Source organism: Cherax quadricarinatus, unplaced genomic scaffold, assembly GCF_038502225.1.
Source record: "Cherax quadricarinatus isolate ZL_2023a unplaced genomic scaffold, ASM3850222v1 Contig178, whole genome shotgun sequence".
Lineage (NCBI taxonomy): Eukaryota > Metazoa > Arthropoda > Malacostraca > Decapoda > Parastacidae > Cherax > Cherax quadricarinatus.
This window is the reverse complement of record NW_027195204.1, coordinates 65,933-93,099: the sequence shown is the minus strand read 5'-3', so window position 1 is coordinate 93,099 and position 27,167 is coordinate 65,933. Positions and strand designations below refer to the sequence as shown.

Here is a 27,167-nt window from a genome sequence, read left to right as displayed (position 1 = left end):
TAAACACATATGCAGTATAATGTGATCCTTTATTGACTACGTTTCGCCCACACAGTGGGCTTTTTCAAGTCACAAACAGATCTGTTTGTGTGGGCGAAAGGTAGTTAATGAAGGATCACATTATACTGCATATGTGTTTATATTTCCAACAACCTGAGGACTCCTATTATTTATGCTTCTTGATATGAAGCCAAGTATTCTATTAATTTTATTGCGAACACTTATGCACTGTTGTCTTGGTTTCAGATTACTGCTAACCAGAACTCCTAAATCTTGTTCGCAATCCGTAATATTAAGATCTACATTATTTAATTTATATGTGGCATGGTTATTGTCCTGTCCAACATTTAGAACTTTGCATTTGTCTATATTAAACTGCATCTGCCACTTCTCCGACCACTGCATCAGTCTATTCAAATCTTGAAGATTGAGACACTTATGCAGCATATGGAAATCTTTATTCAGGAAACGTTTCGCCACACAGTGGCTTCATCAGTCCAATACAAAGAGGAAGGCGTAAGGAGAGGAGGAGAATGAGGTAATCAGTCCTGATTACCTCATTCTCCTCCTCTCCTTACGCCTTCCTCTTTGTATTGGACTGATGAAGCCACTGTGTGGCGAAACGTTTCGTGAATAAAGATTTCCATATGCTGCATAAGTGTCTCAATCTTCAACTTGTCGGTTTTTCAAACCATTCATCACTATTCAAATCTTCCTGGAGTGCTCAAATGTCCTCGTCAGAATGAATTCGACGGCCTATTTTGGTGTCATCGGCAAACTTGCTGATGTTTCTCTTTATGCCCTCATCTATGTCGTTTATGTGTACGAATGGTATATAATACCGACAAGATGAGAGTAAGACACATGTGCAACATCTGGGTATCTTTATTGTAGACGTTTCGCCATCCAGTGGCTTTATCAATACAAATTCTAGGACATAACTTGAAGACAGTAGAACTATGTACAGAAGATGAGGTAATCAGTCCCTCAACCTAGGAGTAGGTGCGAACAGCACCATAGTCGTGGAGATTCTGAAGCAGAAGAAAGAATCCTGGCGCTTATATAGTAACGTCAGGTGAAGCAGACGAGGGCAAATTCACTGGTAGGCGGGATTCCCCAGTGGAAGTAGGTCCTTCCCAAAGAGATGGGTTAGTAGTAGTAGTAGTTGTCGTGAAGGTTATGTACATGTCCTCAGAATTAAGATTCCATGATGTCGTTTATGTAGATTGTGAACAGCAGGGGGCCCAACACTGACCCCTGTGGAACACCGCTCGTGACGCTTCCCCACTCTGATTTCTCCCCATTTATGCAAACTCTCTGCTGCTTATTTGTCAACCATGCCTCTATCCAGGAAAAAATTTCTCCTCCTATTCCATGTGCCTTAATTTTCCTCAATAGTCTCTGATGTGGGACCCTGTCAAAAGCCTTACTGAAGTCCATATACACAATATCATATTCATTACCATGATCTACCTCCTCAAATACCTTAGTGAAAAAAATTAATAAATTCGTAAGGCAGGAACGCCCCTTTGTAAAACCATGTTGAGATTCGTTGATTAATTTATGCTTTTCAAGGTGGCTACGAACTGCCTCGGCAATTATTGATTCCATAAATTTTCCCACTATGGAGGTTAGGCTTATTGGTCTATAGTTCGAAGCTAAGGACCTCTCACCTGCTTTCAAAATAGGTATCACATTTGCCATTTTCCACTTAAAACGCATATGCTAAAATTACTTTAAATGGAGGTACAACAGACGAAGCAAAATACCAGTGAAAAGCCGGAGGAGGGACCAAGTATAAAAGGTTAAGGAATGTACATGAACGGTATACAATACCGACAAATTGATAAATTTAGACACATGTGCAACATCTGGGTATCTTTATTGTAGACGTTTCGCCAACCAGTGGCTTTATCAATACAAATTCTAGGACATGATATGAAGACAGTAGAACTATATACAGAAGATGAGGTAATCAGTCCCTCAACCTTAATGTAGGTGTAAACAGCGCCGTAGTCATGATGATTCTGAACCACAGGCAAGAAGGTTGCTGCTTTTACAGAGGACATCTACATCACCTCTTCACAGCTGCTGCTAGTACTACTTCGACTACTGCTACTACCACCACCACCACTAACTCGTGCCTCGGGTATGAGGCTGTCATCTGCTGAGGACGCGGTTAATCTCCAAGAAGATATAAACAAAGTTTTCCAATGGGCAACGGTAAACAATATTATGTTCAATGAGGACAAATTCCAACTACTCCGTTATGGAAAACTGGAGGAGATAATAACTAGAACAGAGTATACTACTGACTCCGGCCATACAATAGAGCGGAAAACTAATGTAAGGGACCTGGGAGTAGTAATGTCTGAGGATCTCACTTTCAAGGATCACAACAGTGCCACGATCGCACGTGCAAAGAAAATGATAGGATGGATAATGAGAACTTTCAAAACGAGAGATGCCAACCCCATGATGATCCTTTTCAAATCACTTGTTCTCTCTAGGCTGGAATACTGCTGTACATTAACATCTCCGTTCAAAGCAGGTGAAATCGCAGATCTAGAGTGTACAGAGATCCTTTACTGCACGTATAAGTTCTGTCAAGCACCTTAACTACTGGGAACGCTTGGAAGCACTTGACTTGTACACGTTGGAACGCAGGAGGGAGAGATATATCATAATCTACACTTGGAAAATCTTGGAAGGAATGGTCCCAAATCTGCACACAGAAATCACTCCCTACGAAAGTAAAAGACTGGGCAGGCGATGCAAAATGCCCCCAATAAAAAGTAGGGGCGCCATTGGTACACTAAGGGAAAACACCATAAGTGTCCGGGGCCCAAAACTGCTTAACAGCCTCCCATCAAGCATTAGGGGAATTGCCAATAAACCCCTGGCTGCCTTCAAGAGAGAGCTGGACAGATACCTAAAGTCAGTGCCGGATCAGCCGGGCTGTGGCTCGTACGTTGGACTGCGTGCGGCCAGCAGTAACAGCCTAGTTGATCAGGCCCTGATCCATCGGGAGGCCTGGTCATGGACCGGGCCGCGGGGGCGTTGATCCCCGGAATAACCTCCAGGTAACCTCCAGGTACTTCCTCTGGGGACTCGCACCTACCAGTGACTAGGCCCTCCATTTTTCGCCAGTACAAAAGCAGCAACCTTCTTGCCTGTGGTCCAGAATCATCACGACTGCGGTGCTGTTTACACCTACTTTAAGGCTGAGGGACTGATTACCTCATCTTTTGTATATAGTTCTGCTGTCTTCATATCGTGTCCTAGAATTTGTATCGATAAAGCCACTGGTTGGCAAAACGTCTACAATAAAGATACTCAGATGTTGCACATGTCTAAATTTATCAAGGTTAAAGAATGTTCGAGTTACCATCGGGTTGTGACATCTACGATGGACTATATTAAGCAGCTCTTTTAACCTTCATCTGAAGCCATCTTCAGATGCTGGCTGAAGAATTAGCTTTCTTGTATTTCATCTTCTAAGCAGCAAGTATACATCACGTTCAGAAGTGCATTGTTGCTTCTTGTTCTTCCTAATTACAATGATTTAGGTATACTTAAATTACTGATGATCAAATAAATGATCATTGGTAATAACATGAGAAAGAAGGAGCACTGCAGCAGGCCTACTGGCCCATGCGAGGCAGGTCCCGTTCTATCACGGGCATAAGCCAATGCCTTAACCTAGTCAGTCATAATCATATATTGATTATGGAAAAATAGATATTTATTGGCAAGCTTGTATAATTCCAGGTATTTACCAATACAAAAAAGCCTTTTAAATTCGGAAAATCAAAATTATGGTGGAATCAGTGTGGTATCTAGCTTCATCTTAAGCCCTACGCTTAATGATGCCATTAAAACTTACGAAAAACTATTGAAACTGTGTTTATAGGTCTTATACTTGGGTTGTTAAGATCGTGGCCTCTTGTCACGGGTGTTGGAGTGCAAGGCTGCGCTACCATACAAAATAACACTACCTAACATAATTCATTTAGAATGCGAACTTGGGTTTGAACACTTCTTGAAAGATAACAGGTTGTGGAAACCAGCAGTTTTGTGAGCACAACCCTGAGTTTTTTGGCCCCAAGATGGTTGACAAGTATTGGAACTGTTAAAACTGTTAGTGTCACTTCTTGTGGCCCAATCTCAACCAAGCCTCCACAAGTGGAAAGGAAATATTACAGGACTAAGAATTAAGAAAGGCATAGAGTACCATTATTGTAGTTGTTAGGTAAGACACATATGCAACAGTTAGGTATCTTTATTTCGAAACGTTTCGCTTACACAGTAGGCTTCTTCAGTCGAGTACAGAAAAGTTGATAGAAGCAGAAGATACTTGAAGACGATGTAATCAGTCCATCACCCTTAAAGTTTTGAGGTGGTCAGTCCCTCAGTCTGGAGAAGAGCATTGTTCCATAGTATGAAACAATATGGAGATGAAGTGACAGGATGGAGCCTTATATAGCGCCAAGAGGTGAGACGTAGGTCACTAGAAGAGGTAAGAACTCAGGTGTTGGGAGGTCAGGTCCCTCTCAAATCCAGCCGTTCTCACTAGTAGAGGTTGTCGAAGTTGATTGTAGGTCTGTACCAAGATACCCTTGTGTTGCAGTGTCTGACAGATTGAACATTAAAATGGTATAAAATACCAACAGGTTGTTAGGTAAGACACATATGCAACAGTTAGGTATTTTATACCATTTTAATGTTCAATCTGTCAGACACTGCAACACAAGGGTATCTTGGTACAGACCTACAATCAACTTTGACAACCTCTACTAGTGAGAACGGCTGGATTTGAGAGGGACCTGACCTCCCAACACCTGAGTTCTTACCTCTTCTAGTGACCTACGTCTCACCTCTTGGCGCTATATAAGGCTCCATCCTGTCACTTCATCTCCATATTGTTTCATACTATGGAACAATGCTCTTCTCCAGACTGAGGGACTGACCACCTCAAAACTTTAAGGGTGATGGACTGATTACATCGTCTTCAAGTATCTTCTGCTTCTATCAACTTTTCTGTACTCGACTGAAGAAGCCTACTGTGTAGGCGAAACGTTTCGAAATAAAGATACCTAACTGTTGCATATGTGTCTTACCTAACAACCTGTCGGTATTTTATACCATTTTAATGTTCACCATTATTGTAGACTGACTCTAATTAGACGTTTGTAAGATTTACCTTTCATCTTGCAAGATACATAAGAGGCCAGCATCAGTTTCACTCGTAGAACGGTAGTGCTCCCAGGATAGTGCCATCCTGGTGCCGGAGAACCGGTGTGGTCATGCCTTCTCTTTAGGATACGTGGAGTTTGCTTAGAGGTTTCTTAAGAACATAAAGGAGGACACTGCAGCAGGCCTATTGACCCATACTAGGCATGAACATTAAAATGGTATAAAATACCGACAGGTATTTTATACCAGGTGTCTTACCTAACATACTAGGCATGTTCTTCTCAGACCCAAACCCACTAGCAAAAATTTGCCCAGCCAATTTTCAACGCTACCTAAGGAATAAGCTACCTACTCAGATTCAACCCCGATAACGTGCACGACGTATGAAGCGGCGTGACTAGTTGTGTTGAGGCTTGAGTGCACAACAAGCTTTGTTTACACGATTTAAAATAATTCATACATCCGGTTTCAGTGTGGCTATTTCTGGCGCAATTGATTTCGTGGGAGACTGTGATAAAAGTAGAAGAGTATAGGCTAAATTAGGTGTTGCTACCTGGGTTTTCAAAGTGCTGTTAATTCCCACCATTGCCAGTTTGTTTAAAATGTACATAAACCACTAGTGATATGTTCTATAATTACATATAAACACAAGTCATCATTGGCCACGAATGACACGTAAGCAAACACTAGGACATATTTATCAGAAAACGTACCGGTTCTGGGAGCTTCATAAGATCCCAGGACCGAAACTTTTTCTGATATGTCCTAGTGTTAGGTTACTTTCTAAACCAATTTATCGGTATCTCTTACCAAGGTTTTATACCATTATTGGTCATAATCATAGAATCACTAGTTATATATTCATACTTATAGTGCAGTACATTAATTTTATAAATAATTATGGATTATCAAATAGCAATTTGTAAATAATTATGGGTTATCTGTTAAAATCTTTGTAGATAGGTATTAGAAAATGGGAAGTTGGTTATGGATCATTTAATTTTGAGTATTCCAGGAATCCTTCATTCTAGCCCTTCTCTCCATCCTCATCCCAGCTGCCTTCCCCTTCCTCATCCCAGGCTCCTTCCCCTTCCTCATCCCAGGCTCCTTCCCCTTCCTCATCCCAGGCGCCTTCCCCTTCCTCATCCCAGCTGCCTTCCCCTTCCTCATCCCAGCTGCCTTCCCCTTCCTCATCCCAGCTGCCTTCCTCTTCCTCATCACAGCTGCCTTCCTCATCCCAGGCGTCTTCCCCTTCCTCATCCCAGGCGCCTTCCCCTTCCTCATCCCAGCTGCCTTCCCCTTCCTCATCCAAGCTGCCTTCCCCTTCCTCATCCCAGCTGCCTTCCCCTTCCTCATCCCAGCTGCCTTCCTCTTCCTCATCACAGCTGCCTTCCCCTTCCTCATCCCAGGCGTCTTCCCCTTCCTCATCCCAGGCGCCTTCCCCTTCCTCATCCCAGCTGCCTTCCCCTTCCTCATCCAAGCTGCCTTCCCCTTCCTCATCCCAGCTGCCTTCCCCTTCCTCATCCCAGCTGCCTTCCTCTTCCTCATCACAGCTGCCTTCCCCTTCCTCATCCCAGCTGCCTTCCCCTTCCTCATCCCAGCTGCCTTCCCCTTCCTCATCCCAGCTGCCTTCCCCTTCCTCATCCCAGCTGCCTTCCCCTTCCTCATCCCAGCTGCCTTCCCCTTCCTCATCCAAGCTGCCTTCCCCTTCCTCATCCAAGCTGCCTTCTCCTTCCTCATCCAAGCTGCCTTCTCCTTCCTCATCCCAGGCGTCTTCCCCTTCCTCATCCCAGGCGTCTTCCCCTTCCTCATCCCAGCTGCCTTCCCATTCCTCATCCCAGCTGCCTTCCCCTTCCTCATCCCAGCTGCCTTCCCCTTCCTCATCCCAGCTGCCTTCCCCTTCCTCATCCCAGCTGCCTTCCCCTTCCTCATCCCAGCTGCCTTCCCCTTCCTCATCCCAGCTGCCTTCCCCTTCCTCATCCCAGCTGCCTTCCCCTTCCTCATCCCAGCTGTCTTCCCCTTCCTCATCCCAGCTGCCTTCCCCTTCCTCATCCCAGCTGCCTTCCCCTTCCTCATCCCAGCTGCCTTCCCCTTCCTCATCCCAGCTGCCTTCCCCTTCCTCATCCCAGCTGCCTTCCCCTTCCTCATCCTAGCTGCCTTCCCCTTCCTCATCCCAGCTGCCTTCCCCTTCCTCATCCCAGCTGTCTTCCCCTTCCTCATCCCAGCTGCCTTCCCCTTCCTCATCCTAGGCGTCTTCCCCTTCCTCATCCTAGCTGCCTTCCCCTTCCTCATCCAAGCTGCCTTCCCCTTCCTCATCCAAGCTGCCTTCCCCTTCCTCATCCAAGTTGCCTTCCCCTTCCTCATCCCAGGCGTCTTCCGCTTCCTCGTTCCAGGTCCCTTCCCTTTCCTCGTCCCAGGTCCCTTCCCTTTCCTCGTCCCAGGTCCCTTCCCTTTCCTCGTCCCAGGCCCCTTTCCTTTCCTCGTCCCAGGCCCCTTTCCTTTCCTCGTCCCAAGCCCCTTTCCCTTCCTCGTCCCAGGCCCCTTTCCCTTCCTCGTCCCAGGCCCCTTTCCCTTCCTCGTCCCAGGCCCCTTTCCCTTCCTCGTCCCAGGCCCCTTTCCCTCCCTCATCCCAGGCCCCTTTCCCTTCCTTGTCCCAGGCCTTTTCGGCTTTCCAGGCCCCTTTCCCTTCCTTGTCCCAGGTCTCTTCCTCGTCCCAGGCACCTTTCCCTTCCTCGTCTCGGGCACCTTTCCCTTCCTCGTCCCAGGCACCTTTCCCTTCCTCGTCCCAGGCACCTTTCCCGTTCCTCGTCCCAGGCCCCTTCTTCCTCGTCCCAGGCCCCTTCTTCCTCGTCCCAGGCCCCTTCTTCTTCCTCGTCCCAGTCCCCTTCTTCCTCGTCCCAGGCCCCTTCCCCTTCTTCGTCCCAGGCCCCTTCCCCTTCCTCGTCCCAGGCCCCTTCTTCCTCGTCCCAGGCCCCTTCTTCCTCGTCCCAGGCCCCTTCTTCCTCGTCCCAGGCCCCTTCTTCCTCGTCCCAGGCCCCTTCTTCCTCGTCCCAGCCCCTTCCCAGTATTGATAGATGACCTGATTAGTAACTGTTGATGTTTTTCAACTCTTCTTGTGACATATCGCTCCACAGCAGTGCTGATGACAACAGTTTATAGGTACTTAACCATTTCCCTCCTGAAGACGGGGATATATTGGCAATTTCTCTTATTTATGAGGTCTGCAACTTTGCTACCTTAACTTAAATTGGGTACAGCCGTATTTCAGACTAAGAGTGAAAACTCGTTGGAATGTTTTGATTGGTTTTGATCTCTCTCTCGAAGTTTGGTGTAGGTTGCAACTTACCCCCCCCCCCTTTCATCCCCCAAGGGACTGGGAGATACTACCGTTCTAGCATAAATGTGAAACTGAATCCTTGTGAGGTTTCCTTTACAGTTTAGAAGGCCTGGTCTGAAGCCTGGCCTGAGAGAGCGAGAAGTGATCAGTGGGACAGGTAGGTAGTAGACTCGCCGGTATAATCGCCCGACCCGGGCCTTTTCCAAGGGGTGACCCGGCCTTGGCTTCCTTTCCTGTCTGCCTTTGGAGGAAGTATAAGTACGTCCTCGTCTTCTGGGAAGAGCTGTCCCCAGGCCTAGCCCCATTCCCCGCCCCCACGGGGCTCGGAGGGAAAAGCTAGACACTTGGGCTGTCACAAACCCCGCCCAAACTGGGCTCGAAGGGTGTGGCAGCTACATAGCAGCAGACGATGTCAGGAGGTGCAAAAGCAGCAAGCACTACAGGATCCTTTTAGAGCCACACCCCAGCTTTGGACCGAAGCCCGAGCGCTGGGGAAGCTCAAGAATACGTCTTGCTATGAGCGTTGCTGCTGCTACTTGTCCGTTGCAGTCTCTCCTGACAGTTAACAATGGTCTATCGTTTCACTCTTTTAGCACAAGATTTCACGACATTCAGGTATGTATCTGAATTATGCCGCCCTTAATTTGCATTCTATATAAATGAAGATGATAGTCCGAAAACATTCAGGAATGCTTCGAAACTTGAGAACCAAAAGATTTCCAAAAAGATTAAGTTTATGTAAGATTTGTCAGGAAACTGGACAAGTGTTTGATCCGCAGCTGGAGTTTTTTTGGTCATCCGATAGAGGCCTTCCGCTGGCTTACTCCTCCACCCCTTTAAAAATCATGGTTATAATTATAACCATTTAATTATCCTGTCCAACAAGGCAACAGGGCAGTTGCTCATATTTTTTAAGATTTTGTTCTCATGAACCTTGGCGCATATTGTAGTAGTGTGTACATTGTTTATATTCCTCAAGAACTGGACACTTAATCCTGTCCCCCTCGCCTACATGTGCTGGCTCCCTCACTCTTGTGTGTTGGTGTGACTTTGTAAATGGTCGAAGATCGAAACGTCGTCGTAAGCTTCTCCCTCCTATGTGGGGGTTATTTGTGTAATGTAGTTAAAAGGTTGGCTACATACATTACACATAAAAAGTCACAACTCCGTGGCTGGTCTGCTTCACAAATGACTCGCACTAATGAGAGAAACTTAGTGACAATGTCAGTTGAGAAATGACAATGGTCATAGAACGGACCGAAACGCAATCACAATGGGTTCCTCTCCTAAGTGCAGGTATAGTCATTGTGTTTAGACTGTACACTGATGATTGTACTTAGTAACATTTACATTTTTGTCGTATACATTGTAATTTACCTCATGAATGTGCCGATCTACTGTCTTGCTATCAAAGTGGAACAGTTCCGCTAAGACTTCTGCTTCCAGCAGGTTTGCTTATTGTTAGGTAAGACACATATGCAACAGTTAGGTATCTTTATTTCGAAACGTTTCGCCTACACAGTAGGCTTCTTCAGTCGAGTACAGAAAAGTTGATAGAAGCAGAAGATACTTGAAGACGATGTAATCAGTCCATCACCCTTAAAGTTTTGAGGTGGTCAGTCCCTCAGTCTGGAGAAGAGCATTGTTCCGTTGTCTGAAACAATATGTTTCAGACAATATTGTTTCAGACAACGGAACAATGCTCTTCTCCAGACTGAGGGACTGACCACCTCAAAACTTTAAGGGTGATGGACTGATTAAATCGTCTTCAAGTATCTTCTGCTTCTATCAACTTTTCTGTACTCGACTGAAAAAGCCTACTGTGTAGGCGAAACGTTTCGAAATAAAGATACCTAACTGTTGCATATGTGTCTTACCTAACAATCTGTCGGTATTTTATACCATTTTAAGGTTTGCTTATGTTTCCTCAATTTTTTTCTTCCATTCGCACTGGTCTCCGTTGCCCAACGGTGAGAGTAGCGACTCTCATTGATGAGGTCCAGGTAATAACTCCATTCGATAGTATGTTTCTGCCGTATATCTTTTCTATAGTTGGCGAGCTGAAATATATGATTTTTACAGTGGTTTATGTCCTGGGTGATTTCTGCTTTTAAAATTTGTTGTCCGCCATGGTTGGTACTGGACCAATACCTGTCTGTTATGTATAAGGGAGAAGAAATAGCATTAGGCCTAATACCCTGAATTACGAGACTTAAATTTCCGGAGGCCTCTTTTTGTTGGCCGTTTAAAGAGTAATCTGCCTTATGTTATTAGGATTGTATGTTGTACTACACTGGTTCTCTTGTCGAAATCTTCGTTAAATTTGATAAGGATTTGCTCAGTCATTTAAAATGAATGGATTTTGTTAATGTGGTTTTTAATAATTTGTTTATGCAAAAGATGTGTGATTTTGTAAATGAAGAGAGTAAATTCAACCTTGTTAGAGTCCTCTTGACTTTGGAAACATAAACACATATGCAGTTTAATGTGATCCTTTATTGACAACGATTCGCCCACAGTGGGCTTTGTCAAGTCACTTGACAAAGCCCACTGTGTGGGCGAAACATTGTCAATAAAGGATCACATTAAACTGCATATGTGTTTGTTTCCATTGTGTCGGTATTTTAAACTATTTATTTTCCTCTTGAATTTATAAATGTATTGCAGTCTACCATTTACAGCCACTCAAATGTCAGGTGGAATTTAATAAGCAACTGCTGCACTGTTCAGATTCCTCATCCATCTTAATCAGCGCTATCATTTATGATCATTGTACAAGTAGATGAAGGAGAATGTAAATAGACTTCTTATATGAAGGTTGTTCATGCGCCAAAACCTAGTTTTTTTTTTTCTCGGTTTCCTTTGAGCTTTCAAGGATACACACATCAATATTTTGTTCTTCAGTATAATTTCACTTGTCGGCACGAGTGAGAGGATGCCAAGCTTGAAGACTTGAGAGATAAGCACTAACGTGGGCGCTGATGTTGCCCTGAGCACACAGGCAATCCTTTTTAAACTATGTGGATTTATCACACGTGGTTGCGGCAGATTGCTTAACATATATTTAGGTTAGGCTTAGGTTAGTGTTCTGTATTAATAAAAAATCAAAGTAGCACAACACGTCAAATATAGAGGTGATAAGTTTTGATGCGTATATACAGAACGGGAACCCACCGTGCACACTGTTTAACACTCTTTCAACATTAACCCATTTGACTGTCTTAGCAACAGTGAAATGCTCTTAAGAGGATGGGCTGGAGGTGGAGGGAAGAGTTTAAATTTCAGTGAAACTTTGACCTTTGAAAGTAGTGCATGTGGTTGAGTAGAAGAGAACTGAGGTTTGCAAAGATTGCCGCCAGGGGCGTTAACCTCTTCAGTATATACACATACATACATACATACACACAGACAACTTTATCCATGGAAGTAAAGAGGGAAATGTATGAGAGTATAGTTATACCAACGCTGTTATATGAGTGTGAAGCATGGGTGGTGAATGTTGCAACAAGGTGAGGGCTGGAAGCAGTGGACATGTCGTGTCTGAGGGCAATGTGTGGTGTAAATATAATGTAGAGAATCCGTAGTTTGGAGAGTAGGAGTTGCGGGATTACCAAAACTATTATCCAAGGGGCTGAGGAGGGGTTATTGAGGTGGTTCGACCATGTAGAGAGGATGGAACAAAATAGAATGGAATGGCAAGAAAGAATCAATGAGAAGTCCCCAGACATCATAGCAGTTACAGAAACAAAACTCATGGAGACAATAACAGATGCAATCTTCCCACCAGGATACCAGATCATGAGGAAAGATAGAAGGGGCAGGGGGGGAGGTGGGGTTGCTCTGCTCGTAAAAAACAGATGGAAATTCGAGAAAATGGAAGGAATAGATGAGACGGGAGAAAGAGACTACATAGCAGGTACACTTCAGTCTGGGGAACACAAAGTGGTCATTGCAGTGATGTATAATCCACCACAGAACTGCAGGAGGCCAAGAGAGGAATATGAAGAGAGCAACAGAGCAATGGTGGACACACTTGCTGAGGTGGCAAGAAGAGCTCACTCCAGCAGAGCAAAGTTGCTGGTTATGGGGGATTTCAACCACAGGGAGATTGACTGGGAAAACCTGGAGCCACATGGGGGTCCCGAAACATGGAGAGCCAGGATGTTGGACGTGGTGCTGGAAAACCTCATGCACCAACATGTTAAGGACACTACCAGAGTGAGAGGGGAGGATGAACCAGCAAGATTGGACCTTGTGTTCACCCTGGGCAGCTCAGATATTGAGGACATCAAGTATGAGAGTCCCCTAGGAGCTAGCGACCACATGGTTCTGTGCTTTGAATACATAGTAGAGCTGCAAGTGGAGAGAATAACAGGAGTTGAATGGGAAAAGCCTGACTATAAAAGAGGGGACTACATAGGGTTGAAGAACTTCCTGCAGGAGGTCCAGTGGGACAGAGAACTGGCAGGAAAGCCAGTAAATGAAATGATGGAATATGTAACAACAATACACAACAAAATGCAAGGAGGCAGTGGAAAGGTTTATTCCCAAGGGCAACAGTAACAACGGGAAGACCAGAATGAGCCCCTGGTTTACCCGACAGTGTAAGGAGGCAAAAACAAAGTGCAATAGAGAATGGAAAAAGTACAGAAGGCAGAGAACACACGAAAATAGGGAGATCAGTCGCAGAGCCAGGAATGAGTATGCACAGGTAAGGAGGGAGGCCCAGCGACAGTATGAAAATGACATAGCATCGAGAATCAAGACTGACCCGAAACTGTTGTATAGCCACATCAGGAGGAAGACAACAGTCAAAGACCAGGTGATCAGATTAAGGACAGAAGGTGGAGAACTCACAAGAAATGATCAGGAGGTATGTGAGGAGCTGAACAGGAGATTGAAGGAAGTTTTTACAGTAGAGACAGGAAGGGCTGTGGGAAGACAGCACAGAAGGGAACATCAAGAGGGAATATACCAACAAGTGTTGGATGACATACGAACAACTGAGGAGGAGGTGAAGAAGCTCTTAAGTGACCTTGACACCTCAAAGGCGATGGGACCGGACATCTCCCCATGGGTCCTTAGAGAAGGAGCAGAGATGCTGTGCGTGCCTCTAACCACAATCTTCAACACATCCCTTGAAACTGGGCAACTACCTGAGAAATGGAAGACAGCTAATGTAGTCCCCATATTTAAGAAAGGAAACAGAAACGAGGCACTAAACTACAGACCTGTGTCTCTGACATGTATTGTGTGCAAAGTCATGGAGAAGATTATCAGGAGGAGAGTGGTCGAACACCTGGAAAGGAACAAGATTATAAATGAAAACCAGCATGGGTTCATGGAAGGCAAATCTTGTATCACAAACCTCCTGGAGTTTTATGACAAGGTAACAGAAGTAAGACACGAGAGAGAGGGGTGGGTAGATTGCGTTTTCCTAGACTGCAGGAAGGCCTTTGACATAGTTCCCCACAAGAGATTAGTGCAGAAGCTGGAGGATCAGGCGCACGTAAAAGGGAGGGCACTGCAATGGATAAGGGAATATCTGACAGGGAGGCAGCAACGAGTGATGGTACGTGAAGAGGTATCACAGTGGGCGCCTGTTACGAGCGGGGTCCCACAGGGGTCAGTTCTAGGACTAGTGCTATTTTTGATATATGTGAACGACATGATGGAAGGAATAGACTCTGAAGTGTCCCTGTTCGCAGATGACGTGAAGTTGATGAGAAGAATTAAATCAGACGAGGATGAGGCAGGACTGCAAAGAGACCTGGACAGGCTGGACATGTGGTCCAGCAACTGGCTTCTCGAATTCAATCCAGCCAAATTCAGTCATGAAGATTGGGGAGGGGCAAAGAAGACCGCAGACAGAGTATAGGCTAGGTGGACAAAGACTACAGACCTCACTCAGGGAGAAAGACATTGGGGTGACCATAACACCGAGCACATCACCGGAGGCACACATCAACCAAATAACCGCTGCAGCATACGGGCGCCTGGCAAACCTGAGAATAGCGTTCCGATACCTTAATAAGGAATCGTTCAAGGCACTGTACACTGTGTATGTTAGGCCCATACTGGAGTATGCAGCACCAGTCTGGAACCCACACCTGGTCAAGCACGTCAAGAAGTTAAAGTACAAAGGTTTGCAACAAGGCTAGTCCCAGAGCTCAAGGGAATGTCGTACGAGGAAAGGTTAAGGGAAATCGGACTGACGACACTGGAGGACAGAAGGGTCAGGGGAGACATGATAACGACATACAAGATACTGCGGGGAATAGGCAAGGTGGACAGAGATAGGATGTTCCAGAGAGGGGACACAGGGACAAGGGGTCACAACTGGAAGCTGAAGACTCAGACGAGTCACAAGGACGTTAGGAAGTATTTCTTCAGTCATAGAGTTGTCAGCAAGTGGAATAGCCTAGCAAGTGAAGTAGTGGAGGCAGGAACCATACATAGTTTTAAGAAGAGGTATGACAAAGCTCAGGAAGCAGAGAGAGAGAGGATCCAGTAGCGATCAGTGAAGAGGCGGGGCCAGGAGCTGAGTCTCGACCCTTGCAACCACAATTAGGTGAGTACAATTAGGTGAGTACACACACAGTGAAGAGGCGGGGCCAGGAGCTTGGACTCGACCCCTGCAACCTCAACTAGGCGAGTACGTACACACACACACACACACACACACACACACACACACACACACACACACACACACACACACACTCACACTCACACTCACACTCACACTCACACTCACACTCACACTCTCACTCTCTCTCTCTCTCTCTCTCTCTCTCTCTCTCTCTCTCTCTCTCTCTCTCTCTCTCTCTCTCTCTCTCTCTCTCTCTCTCTCTCTCTCTCTCTCTCTCTTATAACCATATATATATATATATATATATATATATATATATATATATATATATATATATATATATATATATATATATATATATATATATATATAAATATAAAATATATATATATATAAAATATATATATATAAACATGTATATACACACACACGTATACACACACACGTATACACACAACACATACCTGTCGTGCCGAATAGATAAAACTGGTCTATTGGCAAGAACTCGTTTAAAATTAAGTCCTTTCTAAAATTTTCTCTTGTACGTTTAAAGATATATTTTTTCATTTATGTTAATGTAAAAATTAATAAATTTGTGCCAGAAGAACCTTAGAAAACTTGCCTAACCTTATTATAACAAGCGCAATCCAACTAAATATATTTTAGATAAGTTTACAATAATTTAATAAACACAATGAAATATATATATTTTTTCGTTACGTTCTGAATGATTTTTCCGAAATTATTGCATGCACAGATTTTCGCTTGCCTTATTTGGCAAGAAGAGCGTTGCTATTTAAGCCAAAATAGCAAATTTTACCTATTCGAGACGACATATATAAGTGTGTGTGTGTATATTTGTATGTGTGTGTGTGTATATATATATATATATATATATATATATATATATATATATATATATATATATATATATATATATATATATATATATATATATTATATATATGTGTGTGTGTGTGTGTGTGTATTAGTATAGTTCAGGGGATACACTGACATATATTTATATGTAGGAATATAATTTAAGACCTCCGATTTCTTTTATTGCATTTTAATTATCTTGTTAAGTTTTATTAATTATTGCTGCTGAGGCCGCATTTTAAACTTAAAAAATAATTATATATTATTAAATTTATTTAGAAAAGGATCTAAAGATGACGATTCATCTTGGAGATTGGATGGTAGCCAGGCGGCTTGCTAGTAAATTATACACGACCCAAAACTGCGTTTCACACCTTTATTAATACTTAACGTCCAGCCGCAGTATTGCTATTCCAACCTCGCCAGATGGCAGTTTATTGTAACAATTCTGGCTTTTTTTTTTTTCCTGTACAGATGTGCTCTCCGAGTTTCTTTTGCGGAGGAGTCGAGAGACTGTTCCTGGCTTAACCACTTTGGCTGGATTGGCCGACATTGTTGAATTATAACCTCCTGGAACAGTAGTTTTAACCCGTGGAAGAAACTTGGGGTATAGTGTGCCTGTAAAAATGAAGGACCTAGTGTCATGCAGTCGTGAAGCGGACACGAGGATGATGCAGCTACACGATGGCGCACTGGGTGACTGTATAACTATCGTTAGATTTTACCAGCTGTTCTTATCCTGACCATTTGTCTTTATAATATTTGCTGTGACCATCTATAACTAGATGGTCACATGGGAACCGGGAAACGTTTCGGTTTCACGCAGGTTCCTTCGCTCAGAGGCTGGTGAACAGAGATGCAAGGTACTGCCTTCATTACACAGGCCCTTACAGGATATTAGACAGTTTTCGTGGTAAGGTCAAATCCAAAGCCGAAGGAAGCCTGGGAAACATGTCTACAGATACTATCAGTAGGAGAAGCTGTGTTAGGCAGGTTTAGCAAACACTAGGACATTTATTACAAAACGTTTCGGTTCTGGGACCTTAATCAAGGTCCTAGTGTTTGTTCACGTGTCTTTCTAAACCAGTTTGTCGGTATCTGTTATAAAGGTGTGGGGTGCTAGGCAGCACCCCACACGTGTCAGTGTTACAGGTCTTGTCAGTTACTGAAAGATTTGCTGTCCTAATTTATGATTACTACAACACGGAAATAGATAAAGGCAGGTGAATTATTGTATCCCAGAAGGGTCGCCAGTAGAGAACCTTTCCCTTTTTCCTTCCTGACACAAGCAGTGCATCAGCAACAAGTTTTCAGTGCTTGCTAAAGAATCTCAGCCTGTACCTTCCCTGTCTAGATGGCTTGGGTTGGATGATGGATGATGACGCGTGGAGGGTTCATGGGTGACGTTGCCACCACCTGGAGGTTGAATTCTGGGGAATTATCATGTGTGTATATGTACCAAATTTGCAGGCTGGCGCCTGCAAATTTGCTTACAATAACACCATAGTCTTCTCTTACTATTTTTGTAATTTTTACTGTCTTTTTAGTATAGTTCACTGACATATATATATATATATATACGAATATAATTTAAGACTTCGAATTTCTTTTATTGCATTTTAATTATATTTTTGAGTTTTATTAATTATTGCTGCTGAGGCCGCATTTTAATTCATGACAAAATGAAATCCATATTCTGGTCCATTTTCGAAATTTTGCTCGATGCAGCGTAGGCAGTTGGAAAAAATTGCTCACTAGAAATCATTTCTAGAGTCATGTTCCAGCACTGATGTGTATGACATGCTTTCGTTGACCGAATGACGTATTGCGGCCATTCTGAAAAATGTCCTTCACTGGTCGAGATTCAGTGTGTTAACAGCCTTAAATGACCGTATGGTCTATAAACACATCTACCCAGTTGCCTGTGTTTATCACAACACGCACAATCATATCCCATAAGAACAGAAGAATTGAGCAGCACAGCAACAGGTGTATGGGCCCGTGGTAAGACACAGACTGAAGAAGCCACTCGTGGCGAAACGTTTCCTTTAATAAATGTCTTGAGCTGTACTTAAGAGTCTCGTTAGTTTCCCTGTCTCCTAATATTGTGTTTATTTTCCCACTATAATCTACCTTGTCCATAATTACTATTGCATTTGCTTTGTCTGCTTTCGTAAGGCGAAGTCTAGGATCTCCTTAATTCATGGTTTAATTTAAGGAAAGATCATGGACTTCACCTTACGAAAGCAGACAAAGCAAATACGGTAGTAATTATGGACAAGGTAGATTATAGGGGAAAAAATAACATATTAGAAAACAGGGAAAGTGACGTGCCCCTTAAGTGTCTTTTTCTACAAGACAAATGGGCAGCTCTTCAATACTTGAGGGCATTACATACCATCAGCAATACTGGCCCATGATAGGCAGGGTCTTGTATTCCACACCTTTAACGTACAATAACTTAAAACTAGGACCAGGGTTTCGAGGGGTGACGGCCATTGATGGGGGGGGGGGAACTAATAGCAGACTTTTGTAATTAGCATTACTAAGTATACGGATGAGAGTTGGAAGACTTGGGGAGAGGTGAGATGGAAGTCAAGAGATAGTGGAAAATAGTTTGTATTCAACAAAGTGGAGACTGGAAAGTGGAAGAGGGGATTGTAGAAGGGTGGTGTGGAAGTGAGGTATTAAAATAGTGGGAGGTAGTGAACCAGATGCTTGGGGAGGGAAGAGATGAAAGCGGAAAGGAAAATAGAAAAGATAGACGTGGAAACGATGGAAGGGGGCAAGGAAGGAGTTAAGGCAAAAGTGAGATGTGGCGAGGGTGGAAGAGTGCGGTCCCGTAACCTAGTGCTGGAACTGGGGCGACTTGCTGCAACTTTTTCAGGTGTTTTGTATGAGAAGGGTTCACGAAGGGTGGGGAAGATATCCTCTAGTGTGTGTGTGTGTGTGTGTGTGTGTGTGTGTGTGTGTACTCACCTAATTGTGGTTGCAGGGGTCGAGACTCAGCTCCTGGCCCCGCCTCTTCACTGATCGCTACTGGGTCCTCTCTCTCTGCTTCCTGAGCTTTGTCATACCTCTTCTTAAAACTATGTATGGTTCCTGCCTCCACTACTTCACTTGCTAGGCTATTCCACTTGCTGACAACTCTATGACTGAAGAAATACTTCCTAACGTCCCTGTGACTCGTCTGAGTCTTCAGCTTCCAGTTGTGACCCCTTGTCCCTGTGTCCCCTCTCTGGAACATCCTATCTCTGTCCACCTTGTCTATTCCCCGCAGTATCTTGTATGTCGTTATCATATCTCCCCTGACCCTTCTGTCCTCCAGTGTCGCCAGTCCGATTTCCCTTAACCTTTTCTCGTACGACATTCCCTTGAGCTCTGGGACTAGCCTTGTTGCAAACCTTTGTACTTTCTCTAACTTCTTGACGTGCTTGACCAGGTGTGGGTTCCAGACTGGTGCTGCATACTCCAGTATGGGCCTAACATACACAGTGTACAGTGTCTTGAACGATTCCTTATTAAGGTATCGAAACGCCATTCTCAGGTTCGCCAGGCGCCCGTATGCTGCAGCAGTTATTTGGTTGATGTGTGCCTCCGGTGATGTGCTCGGTGTTATGGTCACCCCAAGGTCTTTCTTCCTGAGTGAGGTCTGTAGTCTTTGTCCACCTAGCCTATACTCTGTCTGCGGTCTTCTTTGCCCCTCCCCAATCTTCATGACTTTGCATTTGGCTGGATTGAATTCGAGAAGCCAGTTACTGGACCACATGTCCAGCCTGTCCAGGTCTCTTTGCAGTCCTGCCTCATCCTCGTCCGATTTAATTCTTCTCATCAACTTCACGTCATCTGCGAACAGGGACACTTCAGAGTCTATTACTTCCATCATGTCGTTCACATATATCAAAAATAGCACTGGTCCTAGAACTGACCCCTGTGGGACCCCGCTCGTAACAGGCGCCCACTGTGATACCTCTTCACGTACCATCACTCGTTGCTGCCTCCCTGTCAGGTATTCCCTTATCCATTGCAGTGCTCTCCCTTTTACATGCACCTGATCCTCCAGCTTCTGCACTAATCTCTTGTGGGGAACTGTGTCAAAGGCCTTCCTGCAGTCTAGAAAAACGCAATCTACCCACCCCTCTCTCTCGTGTCTTACTTCTGTTACCTTGTCATAAAACTCCAGGAGGTTTGTGATACAAGATTTGCCTTCCATGAACCCATGCTGGTTTTCATTTATAATCTTGATCCTTTCCAGGTGTTCGACCACTCTCCTCCTGATAATCTTCTCCATGACTTTGCACACAATACATGTCAGAGACACAGGTCTGTAGTTTAGTGCCTCGTTTCTGTTTCCTTTCTTAAATATGGGGACTACATTAGCTGTCTTCCATTTCTCAGGTAGTTGCCCAGTTTCAAGGGATGTGTTGAAGATTGTGGTTAGAGGCACGCACAGCATCTCTGCTCCTTCTCTAAGGACCCATGGGGAGATGTCCGGTCCCATCGCCTTTGAGGTGTCAAGGTCACTTAAGAGCTTCTTCACCTCCTCCTCAGTTGTTCGTATGTCATCCAGCACTTGTTGGTATATTCCCTCTTGATGTTCCCTTCTGTGCTGTCTTCCCCCAGCCCTTCCTGTCTCTACTGTAAAAACTTCCTTAAATCTCCTGTTCAGCTCCTCACATACCTCCTGATCATTTCTTGTGAGTTCTCCACCTTCTGTCCTTAATCTGATCACCTGGTCTTTGACTGTTGTCTTCCTCCTGATGTGGCTATACAACAGTTTCGGGTCAGTCTTGATTCTCGATGCTATGTCATTTTCATACTGTCGCTGGGCCTCCCTCCTTACCTGTGCATACTCATTCCTGGCTCTGCGACTGATCTCCCTATTTTCGAGTGTTCTCTGCCTTCTGTACTTTTTCCATTCTCTATTGCACTTTGTTTTTGCCTCCTTACACCGTCTGGTAAACCAGGGGCTCGTTCTGGTCTTCCCGTTGTTACTGTTGCCCTTGGGAATAAACCTTTCCACTGCCTCCTTGCATTTTGTTGTTACATATTCCATCATTTCATTTACTGGCTTTCCTGCCAGTTCTCTGTCCCACTGGACCTCCTGCAGGAAGTTCTTCAACCCTATGTAGTCCCCTCTTTTATAGTCAGGCTTTTCCCATTCAATTCCTGTTATTCTCTCCACTTGCAGCTCTACTATGTATTCAAAGCACAGAACCACGTGGTCGCTAGCTCCTAGGGGACTCTCATACTTGATGTCCTCAATGTCTGAGCTGCCCAGGGTGAACACAAGGTCCAATCTTGCTGGTTCATCCTCCCCTCTCACTCTGGTGTGTGTGTTTGTGTGTGTGTTTGTGTGTGTGTTTGTGTGTGTGTTTGTGTGTGTTTGTGTGTGTTTGTGTGTGTTTGTGTGTGTGTGTTTGTGTGTGTGTGTTTGTGTGTGTGTGTTTGTGTGTGTGTGTGTGATGCCAGAGCACGGGAGTCATCCTGGGTTGGTGGTGGGTCCTGTAAAATCGAGGCAATACCGTGGAAAGGGACAAACATGCAGTGTAATGCTTTTGTTTCACGGCATTTCACCCTCCGTGGGGGGGGGAACTTTGTCAATTAAGGATTGCTTTACGCTGCATCTTTTTTTTTCCATCATGTCGGTTCTTTATACCATTTTTCACTTATACAATACACCAGTGCCTTGACGCAGTAGATAGTACTTTGGGTCACAAGACGGATACCTGCAGATAGTCACAGGCACATTTCAAGATATTGGGTCTTTTCGAGATACTGAAGAATCCACTTGAAACGAAATATTTCTTCAGTAAATGTCTAGACTTGTATATATATGTCTACACACTAGGTATCAACATGTCTGTTCTCCAGCCAGAGTTGCCTACAGGATGGAGAAAAAGACGTGCTCAGAACAAGTTTGTGACGGTTTCGATTTGTATAGCACGTTGTCAGTGTCTGCACTAAATGAGGGAGATGAGGGTAATTAATTATTAAACATTTTAGTAAAAAAAGTTTAGTTATTAAGTAATATCATATGTCAAGATAGGAGAGATCAGCAGATCCTCAATCTGTTGCAGGTGCCCGTGTAAATATGTGAATTTTATGCATTCTTGTAAATAGTGTTGCCTCACCTCCCCTCTAGTTATGTGTAACGCTCGCCTGTCGGGAGTAGGAGAGTGGACGCTGTTGTGAAAGATGGTGGGGTGGTGGAATAGTCAGAGAGAGTGCATTAGGAAACTGTTTTTGTTGTATAAAACAGCAGGATGATATTAGTGTCAAGGGCAGACTCTGGTGCTGGTCACGCACCTCTTGAGTGTACACGAGTAAGTTTTTTAATGGCTTTAATTGTATTTTTTGACCTTAATTTCTGATACCCTTACCCTGTTCCCCCGAACATTTTAATAGGCTTACGCTGTGATAACCGTCTCATGTTTCTTATGCAAAGTTTCTCTCTCTTTGAAGGCGATGCACCGAACGGTCGTCCCATCAAAAGTAAGTAAAGATTTGTTGTGGTGGCCCCGGGCATGTGTTTGTGTGTACTTGTTTTATCTATTAACCTGTGTTTGTTGGAGCGGGCTTAGTCACTTGGCTCACATCTCTATAAGAGTTAATCAACCAGTGTGTTGCTTCCCCAAATTCCACGAGCTTTGTCGTATTTAGAGACGTCCAGAAGAAACTGTACCAGTTCTGCAAGCAATGCCACATCAGCCACTTTGGTGCTACACCTGATGGATGTTTGCGGGGGTCACCGCCCCCGCGGTCCGGTCCAGGCCGTGTCCTAGTGAATTAAGGCTTCATTGACAGCCTGATGATCAAGCAATCAAGATTTATGTTTTACCTCAGAGTTGTGATAAAAGTACACTAGAAACATGCTACAGGTATACTGGAGAAGTTGGTTGTGTATCTCTAGCTCATTTTAGGGCTTATTTTCCATTTATATCCTCCCTTATGTTCCCCACTCCTCGTTAACAGCTTGTGTATATCTTTGTGGTACATGCCTCTAGTATTTTGCATGTTGTGGCAATGTTTCCTCTTGCTTTATTCTTCCATTGTTGAGTGCTTTTATCTTCACGAATTAGGTCCCTCATCTCTGACTAATCTTCTGGTACAACTTTGGACTTCATAATGCTTTACTTGCATGTCTCAGGTTCTAATTTCATGCCAGTTCCTAATGATAAATTTTTTTTCCATCCGAGCTGTGGTGACTTAAGTTGGACTAAATGCATTTATCACCAACAGCATGACCAGGAGGCCTGGTCAGAGACCTGGCTGCGGTGGTGGTGATCCCCAGGAGCTACAGCAGGTAAGCTACAGGTAAACTTAGTAGAGGCCATTAGCAGGCCAGGCTGCACGTTCGTGCCCCAGATATTCTTCCCAGAGTCAGTTACACATATTGTAGTGGTGTTTCCCGTACATGGAGTGCTCCGACACAAGGCGACATGATTTTCTTCATGAATCCAGTATTGGCCTACACCATGATTATTTGACTTTAAATATTTTTCCTCATGGACAAGGTCATTAGATGACGTAAGTAGCAATTGTTAGAGTTGCAAGGGGAACTGCTTTCTCTAGGTCCCTCTTTCATTCTTTACTTCCATGTCTTACTGCCTTTACCCTCTGAAATCCCCTTCTGCCCTGTCAGGTTTTTCCAATCTTTTTATTTTGTTAATCTTTCCTCCCTCTGTTCACTCATTTTTTCTTAACCTCTCTCTCCCCTTATTTTCCTGTTCCACTCGACCGTAGCTTTTAAATCTCCTAACCTCAGTTCCTTGCTACATGGTTTCACTGCCCCTCAAACTGCCTTTATCTGCGGTCTTAATACTACCCTCCCTAGTCTCTTCCTACGCTCACCTTCACTCATTAACTTAACTATTTTGCTCTCCAGGTTCTCTCCCCCCTACTCTTACTGTCTAACTGTACTCTCTTGCATTCGACTCGGCAATTTTTTTTTTTTATCTTTGTATCAACATCCGTGGTCCCAGATTATGCAACGTCTTGCCAGATATTGTCAGAAACACTGCTGCGACAAGTGTACCAGTCTTCAAGAGGAAACTGGACAGACATCTCCAGGCTGTGGTGGATATGTGGGTCAGAGGGCCCCTAGCAGTAACACCCTGGTTAACCAGGCAAGTACCAGACAAGCCTGGGTCACGGCCCGGCTCCGGCAGTAGAAAAACTCTCGAAACTTATTAAAGGTAAAGGTCAAAGGTCTTACCTTTTCTCTGGGAGGCCGGGGCACGATGTAGAACCCTCGGAACAGGTCAGAGGTATATTACTAGTAAAGTTGATACATCTTAAATGTTTAGCGGAGATAATATCTTTACGTTAAACATAAATTCTATAAGCTATTGTATCTTATTATGACTGACGAGACATTTTCAGACGCAGTTTTTATTGGTACAGTGTTTCACTGTGACCTCATTAACTATTAGAGAAGATGCAAGAAGATGGCGATGCGTTTCCTCCTAATGTCCTGAACTGTACATAAAGCGTCTTTTTCCACATGTTGCATCTGCGTTTAACGTTCGTGTGCGCAGCGTCGTTATAGTCCTACGACTAGGATACCTGGCAAAGTCTTTGTGACTTTCCTAGAAAGTTTGCCTATTGCCTCTTGAAAAGAAACTACCATCCCTGGTCACGTTATTTCCTTGGTCGGGAGCGGCCGAGAAAGTCGGGTTGGTTAAGTGTGGTCTTGCGTAATACATTGTGGGTCTTGGTGCTGCAGTTCAACTGGATGTTATCTGCAGCCGGTTTGCTTCTCACGTTGACTACACCAACTTGTAGGTGCAGGGAGGTTCAACTTAGTAGCCCAGTGTAGCCCAACTTTGTCCGGCGTGTGTTGCTGAGGCTTAAACACCCTTGCTTAAAATGAACATACAGGGGGAAAAAACACTTTTTATAATCGGCAGGGTTAATAGCCTGGGATAGCCCAAGCTAATAGCCCAGGGTAACCCAGGATAGCCCAAGTTCATAGCCCAAGTTAATAGCCCAGGGTAACTCAGGATAGTCCAAGTTCATAGCCCAGGGTAACTCAGGATAGCCCAAGTTAATTGCTTAATTGTCTAGGGTAACCCAGGATAGCCCAAGTTAATAGCCCAGGGTAACTCGGGATAGTCCAAATTCATAGCCCAGGGTAACTCAGGATAGCCCAAGTTAATTGCCTAGGGTAACCCAGGATAGCTTAAGTTAATAGCCCAGGATAGCCCAAGTTCATAGCCCAGGGTAACCCAACATAGCCCAAGTTCATAGCCCAGGGTAACCCAGGGTAGCCCAATAGCCCAGGGTAACCCAGGATAGCCCAAGTTCATAGCCCAGGGTAACCCAGGATAGCCCAAGTTCATAGCCCAGGGTAACCCAGGATAGCCCAAGTTCATAGCCCAGGGTAACCCAACATAGCCCAAGTTCATAGCCCAGGATAACCTAGGATAGCCTAATAGCCCAGGGTAACCCAGGGTAGCCCAATAGCCCAGGGTAATCCAGGATAGCCCAAGTTAATGGGTCAGGGTAACGCAAGTCACCCTGGACCAGGTTAATATCCCAGGATGCACCAAGAAAACCTAGCACCATGTCTTACTTCCACTGGGATCCTTAAGTCTTCTTTCCCAACAAGAGACCCTGAACAAGAGTAGCTTTTAGTTATGTGCTTTGTTAGGTGAACAGGGACAGTACATGTACAGTGACCTAACAGTACGTCTCTGTGCTTGGGATTGAACTCAGGCCCTTTCTCTTGTGATCCAAGCAGTGTACTCCGCGATACAATACAGCACTTAAAGGAACTGCTGCAGCACCAAAAGGCAAGAATATTTAATACTAGTATAAATTGGTGCCTCATCTTAACGGGAGTTCAGTTGTGCCACTGACCAGTGTGTTACACTGCGTTCAGATTTAATGGGTTGTGGTGCAGTCTGTGGATGGTGAGATAAAGTTTCTGTAGTAGTCTGGCTTATTCGTGGTGATTTCATGGTCTATCGCTGGGAGGGGTGGGGGTGTTGTTGTGGCCTTTGGCTGCTGTCTGGAGTATTGGGCGGGTGTTGTAGTAATCTGTGGCTGGTGTGTGTTGTAGTAATTTATCACTGTTGTGCGTAGGAATTTGTGGCTGGTGCGTATGGGGAGGGCTGTTGTAGCGAATCTGTGGAAGTTATTAGTGTTCTGTAGCTGATGTGGGAAGGTACAGAAAGTTCTGTTGTTCTGTTGTGGGAAGGGGAGGATAGTTGTTCTGTGGTTGCTGTGGTAAGAGGAGGGTACAGCAAGCTTAGGAGGCCTGATAACGCACTAAAGCTATGTTAACAATAAGGGTTTTAAATTTACAATCTTATCAGCGGAAGGACATACAATGAGGAATGATGTAGATTGCGGAAGGAGGGTGGGAGGAGGGGAGGGAGAGTTAAAGGCATGTGGGAGCCTTAATTATTGACATAAATCAGTACTAGTGTTAGTTTAGACGCTGTTGGTTGTACATAGTGTATAAGCGCCAGTCTTCATGTCTTTGCTTCAGACTATGCAAGACTACGGTGCTCTTCACCAGCAACAAGGCTGAGGGACTGATTACCTCATCTTTTGTATATATAGTTCTACTGTCTTCCAGTTATGTCCTTGAATTTGTATTGATAAAGCCACTGGATGGCGAGGCGTCTACATAAAAGCAACCAGATGTTGCGCATATGACTAAATAATAATAATAATAATAATAAAAGGCACAGTACCGTGACTGGAACAATATAAATAATAATAATAGGCACAGTACCGTGACTGGAACAATACACACACACACATCCCGCACATAGAAGAGAGGAGCTTACGACGACGTTTCAGTCCGACTTGGACCATTTACAGAGTCACACTGACTTCACGCGTTTGGTTGGTTGTAGATTGTGATAGCTGCTGAGTTAACTTGTGGGATATTTACTACTCTCAGTGACATGGTTAAACATTTAAACTATTAGAATCTCCGAGCTCCTCAGATGTTGTCTCTGGAACACAGGTAGGAGAGAATATATTAAACAACAGTTCTCGATTACTTGAATGTGATAAGTGGTGCAAGTATTGCCGTGTCTAATTTATCTATGGGTGGTTTTATATTCTAGTTAGAATGGGAGTACTCGGTGTTTAGATCAGTAACATGTATTTTATTTAACATTACAGCATGGCCAGTAACACAAT

The 27,167-nt window shown here is 44.3% G+C and overlaps 1 long non-coding RNA gene across 1 annotated transcript in view; it reads left to right on the top strand.

Annotated features, from left to right (window-relative positions):
* The window catches only part of LOC138851247 (uncharacterized), a 147,460-nt gene extending 121,075 nt beyond the window's left edge, over positions 1 to 26,385 (top strand). Inside the window, exons 2-3 of the long non-coding RNA XR_011391088.1 lie at positions 22,470 to 22,499; positions 23,247 to 26,385. This is a non-coding gene — a long non-coding RNA (uncharacterized lncRNA). The remainder of the gene's footprint in view (positions 1 to 22,469; positions 22,500 to 23,246) is intronic.
* Positions 26,386 to 27,167: the final 782 nt, after the last annotated feature.